The sequence below is a fragment of the Rhododendron vialii genome, chromosome 1a (assembly GCF_030253575.1).
Source record: "Rhododendron vialii isolate Sample 1 chromosome 1a, ASM3025357v1".
NCBI classification, from domain to species: Eukaryota; Viridiplantae; Streptophyta; class Magnoliopsida; order Ericales; family Ericaceae; genus Rhododendron; species Rhododendron vialii.
In genome coordinates, this window is record NC_080557.1 from 24,815,553 (window position 1) to 24,821,552 (window position 6,000).

Here is a 6,000-nt window from a genome sequence, read left to right on the forward strand (position 1 = left end):
TTAGTTATCCAATCCCATGGTCGAACTCTGCTATCAAACAGGGCCTAAATGGGGAAAAGCCCCAAATCGAAGAAAAATGGGGGCGAATAGAGGAATGATGACTTACGATGTGGCGCACGGGGTTTCTAGACACAGAAAGAAAGAACCACGAGGCAGTGAGCAGTATTCCAATGGCGGGTGCGCTCAAAATCTTTTTTCTGCAAAGGGAGTTTAGAGAGAGAAAATGGTATTGAAATGGGACGAAAACCCAAATATACCCTAATAAGTGGGGTGGCGTATGTGAAACGTCACCCCAAACACTGTTTGGGCGTTCTGTTCCCCAAAGGCTTCCTTCCACATTTAATATGAGCAATACGATGTACACCACGTGTAAAGGTAAGAGCAGGAAAAGCCTATCCAGCCCAAACATTGAGACGGTTTGCCTGGACTAAATGATGAGAATTGCACCAAATTTGTGAGACAAAGTGCAGGAGCAGGATAAATTTGCTCGGTACTTGGGAACTTTGCTCATCATTTAAGTAGAAATAACAAGTAAAGCTGGGGAGTAATTGTAGGGAGGTATTCCCGAACAGGCTGAAATAGGGCCCGAACACGTGGTACGTAGGAACATGGTTTTAATAAGACAGGATAAGTCGTCGTGCAATACGGTGGTCAGCAATAGGGACCGATGACATGAGAAGTCATTGGTCCAGGAAGTCCGTACGGAGTCGAGTTCCAGCAAACATGAGAAGTTGTTGGACCAAGAGATTGATATAGGTACAGTGACATGTGAAGTCACTGGTCCAAGTAGCTTGTACGACAATGAGAAGGCCGAACAGGAGGAGGGCTCCGGAGAAGACATTAGTCCAAGTAGTTGATAAAGGACCAGTTACATGTGAAGTGACTGGTCTAGGCAGTCTGTTCGACGATGAGATAGTCGAACAAGGAATAACTCCAATCAAGTGCTGAGCAGAGGGAATACTCTAAGAGGTTCCAAGAGAGTAGTGTTCCGTAAAGGAATGGGATCTTGAGAAAGTAGGATCCAGGAAAGATACCCAATGGGAATGGGATGTTCGGCCAATTATAGAAGAGCCCTAAAATGACTAAGGTAATGAACTGATAAGGGAATGAGAATCCAAGATATCATGGGGTTTTCTATACAAGATAGGAATCCTAGGGCAACAAAGATGCTTGGGCAGCAAGCATCTATGAATTTATAAATATGAGATAAACCTAGAGGTAAAAGGTATGCAATACGCAAGTCTTTGCATTATACGAGTTTCCTACTGATAATTAGGGATTATTGCTAGTACGTGATACTAACTTAGGCATTGGAGGGCCTTTGTCACAATAGGCAAAGGTGCGCTCACCCCTTGTTTATTTTGCAGATTAGGGTTCCGGCAATGAACTAGGATTCCGATGAAGAGGCATGAGTAGCCATTGCAGATTAGGGTTCTGCTGACGAACTAGGGTTCGAGTGTACTGTAGCGCAACCCATCATGTAAAATTTACCCCGCTTTTTGACTTGATCGAGACTTTGTAGGTTTATCTAACTTATTTGGAACCATGATTTTTTTCAGGCTATCACGTCTATGTTTTGGTGAACTTCAACCGCGCAAAGCGAACTCTTCCTTTTAATGGTACGATCAGGACTCGGGGTTTGGACTTGCTAAAGCCCCCTTTTTTTTGAACGCCTTTGATTTTCTCACATATCCTCATTCAATACATGACTCGTCTTTATGCAAAAAAAAAAATTCACTTTTCTGACTTTTAGCCATAGAATCAGAGACTTTTCTGAGACCGAGTAAATCCTTTATTTAATTTTTGTGATAAAAATAAATGTTGCATCTCTGGCTTGTATGGTACCACCGTATTTTCACAAAACACTTGAACGCTTTCCCTTAATTGGATTAACCTTCCAAACCTCGCCCGTTTTTGCATGCCACGAAGTGCATCTTTCCTATTGTGACCAAGACTTAAAGAACTGCTCGACTAGGATTTTCATAACATCGAGCAAATCCTTTTATTTTCTATGGCAAAAAGTTGTAATAGCAACACAACTTTTCTCTGAGTTTCTGATTATATGAAATCCTGAACTTGTGTAGACAATAATTTTGTAATAGCAGTAGGGTAGCTTGCAACTATTATTGTCTGGATCGCTATAGCTTTCGTGTAGCCAATAATTTTTTATGTACACACGTGCAAAGATCTTCTGAGTGGGCCCTCCCCCAAAATTTCCTTTTGCTTTAGGTGTCGCTATTCTGCATGTCATGCTTTGAATTACCAGAATTTTGACTTCAGGGAACTAATGTGATATTGGCCATGTTGCTTCACGCATGCAGTTTCTACTCTTTTGCCTTCAGTACTCACATTAACTTGACTGCTTGGATTTTATGCATTCGGCCCATCTTAGTGAATACTTTCTGACGGGATTGAACTGATATTTCTTTTTGGTCTTGGCAGGTGCAGAAACGTACCATCAAGTTTCAACTACTGAACAAAGTTTGGGTTTTAATTTTCATAGTGCCTTGACTCTTCCTTAATTTACATATCAATGCTTTGAACTTTTTTTTTTACTATTGCTCTGTCCGTATTTTTCTTGACAGATTTGAAGCCTTGCAATTTGCCCTCCAAACCTTCCGTTGTTCAAAGATGGCAATCTTTGCAGACACGATCCTTCATGGCCAAGCACTACTTTCCATTGCTGAGGGTCAAAACGCATCTGACGAAGCACTACTTCTTCCAGTCTTTGATCCGGTCATTGGTTCACCTTCTTCATGCCAACCTGCAGTTGCTGATTTTGCCCATCCGACACAATGGTTCATTGACACTATGACTAACTTGCATGATCTCACCACCTCTGCCACCATTCCTTCCTCCAGGGCGCTCTTGTTGCGATCATCACTCCATTCCAAAGATGATGGCACAGAGCACTTTACCTTGCTGGGTGATCAAATCAATGATGGAAAAGCCGCTTGGACAGCTCCTCTTATCAGCTTTGGCCAATTTTCATTCATCAATCAATATTGGAAGTGGGTAGAAGATGTACTTGGGCGATCTTCAAAAATACTTCTTGAGGCGAGGATCTATGGTGCCTTCTATGCCTATCTTTTCACATATGACCGTGATGCAAAACTCATTCAATCATTCTGTGAGCATTGGTGTCCTTCCACAAACACACTTCATATTCCAATAGGAGAGCTATCAATCTCCCTTTGGGATCTGAGTTATATTGGTGGTTTGTTAGTCTATGGCAAATTTTATGATGAAGTCATTCCGCGCGGCACGCGATCTGACAGGCGTCGACGACAACAACATGTACCTCCTTCCACCTAGTTGCAGGCACCTCTTTGCGGCGTACCACAGACTTTTTCGTGCTTCAGAAACTCACCATATCACTGCCCATGAATAGATCCATTTCTGGTGCAGGCTCAAAAGCAAATATTCAAATCTTTCTCCCAATGATCAGAGTAAGGGAGCAAGCAGGCCAACTAGACACACAAGCATGCCACCAAAGCGCACAAAGGATGAAGAAGAAGCATTCAACGAGCTAGGCATCAAAGCACGTTTAACGGAAGAAGTCTATTTAGCAGCCTTCATGTCGTGCTGGGTGTCTGTATTTGTCCTACCTAATGGAAAGGAGAACCAAATTCGTCCTACCGTCTTCGAAGTTGCAAGCATGATGGCGCGCAAATCTACATTTTCTTCGGCGATGCCTGTTCTGGCGAGCATATATCACGGCTTGAAGCAAATTTCATCATCTCCTACTCCAAGTCAATGCCATGCGACCCTTCCCATGCATTATATCTATGGATGGCTTGGCAACTACTTCGACACATACCTTCCATCCCCACACTCTCAACCGGGCGTTAGAATGGTCCGACTAGCCGGCTTGAAGAATGCCAAACATTTCACAGCAATTGCGCCTCTCAAACTCCTCAGAAGCGTTGATCCTTCGCGGTTATTGTCCTTGGCCATGTCTGACAAAGACGAGCGATTAGTGGTAGATGACGGAAAGTGTAGGGGGATGAAAACAATTGATACTTCGGATCACCTTGGATTGCAACGGCTTATTCGTGCCTTTTCACCGGAATCCTAATTCGTCTTCTGAACCCTAATCTGCAAAATAGACAGGGGGTGAGTGCACCTTGCCTCTCGTGGCAAAGGCCCTCCGATGGCAAGTTAGTATCACGTACTTGTCAATAAACCCTAATTATTAGTAGGAGATATCAAATAATGCAACGTATTGCGTATCTTTTTCCTCTAGGTTTACCTCATATTTATAGATTTACGTATGCTTGCTGCCCAAGCATCCCTGTTGCCCTAGGACTCCTTTCTCGTATAGGAAACCCTGGATATCAAGGATTCTCGTTTTTCTTATCAATTCATTAGAAAAGAGTCATTTTAGGATTCTTTTCCATTAAAAGCCGAACATCCCATTCTCGTTGGATATCTTTCTCAGATCCTATATGCTTGGGATCTCATTCCTTTACGGAACATGACTTTTCTGGAATCTTCTCGAGTATTCCCTCTGCTCTCACTCTTTAATTGGAGCTCTTTCTTTGTTCGGCTATCTCGTTGCCGAACAGTCTGTCCGGACCAGCTACTTCACATGTAACTTGGTCCAATGTAATCAGAATGTCTCTATCTGCCGAACAGTTAGTTTACACCAATGACTTCTCATGTTTATCGGTCCTTATCGCCGTTCAACGCACTGCTCGGCGATAAGTCCTGTCCAATCTTTCACGTGCTCTTATACATCACGTGTTCGGCAACTAGATGTATCTGTTCAGGAATACCTCCCTACAATTGCTCCACAGCTTTACCTATTTTCCACTTTTCGGGGGTAATGGGTGAAGCTTTTAGAGACAAACATTTAGACCTGAATTTCCTTTGAAACCGAGCAGTCATAGTATTTTAATACTTATTGATGCTTTTTGGCGCCTTTGTCATTATACCATTTCGGGGTAGTGACTCCATGTGGCATGTTTCGTATGCAAATGCATTAATTTCGAACTGACGTTTTATCAAACGTCGTCAGAACGGCATCTGCTTTCCGTTACTTTATTTTGTAACAGCGTGAGATGAGACGCTTCATCTCCGTTTCTTTCACTTAAATCCCTAAGAGGGATTTTCTTTGGATTTTTTATCCAAAACTCAGAGCCTTGTCTTTTCTTCTTCAAAAGTCAGGCGAAAAAACTCCCTTTCTACCGCCATAGCCGCCGCCTGCAACTCGCTCGTGTCACAAGGACCTTTTCATTTAAACTTGAAGATCTCTATTTCTTCTGCTCAGGTTTCCCACTAAGATTTCTCCCTTGTTCCATTAGTTTCCATCTGAGATCTCATTCTCAGATTTTGGGTCATTTCTAGGGTTTCAGTCGCGTCCATTTCCAGTTTTATTTTTTCTTCAAGTATATTCATGGCAGATGAACATAATCCAAAACCTAGTAAATTTAGGAAGCTCTGCGACACCCCTGCTGCCATGGCAGCATTTAGAACAGAGTATAACATTCCTGATAACGTAGGACTCGAACTCGCCCCTCTAGGAGCAGATAGGGATGGTGGCTCATGGGATAGAATGTGTATCCCTATTGTTGCCATTGTCGAAGGTGGAGTCCGATTTCCCCTGCACCCATTACTCCGCCAGATCCTAAACTGGTACCGTCTCACCCCCATGCAAGTATCAACAAATGTTTTTAGGATGATAATGGGAGTAGTAGCTTTGAATAGGATTCTGGGGACCCAGCTAGGAATTTGGGACATTCAGTGGTGGTACAGCATTGTACTAAACCCTGAATACAATACTTACTATTTCAAAGTTAGAAGGGCAGAAAAGCGTCTCGTGCTAAACCTGCCAGACTCTGCTCGGGATCATGAAATCGATTTCCTCTACGTCACTGGAGGCTTTGAGCCACTAGAAGAGGATGGTCAAGTGGTGGGCCTCCACTGCCCCCACATATGGGGATACCCACGTATGCTCCTCGTTTTCTATTTACGCAATTTTTGCATTTTCCCTTGTTT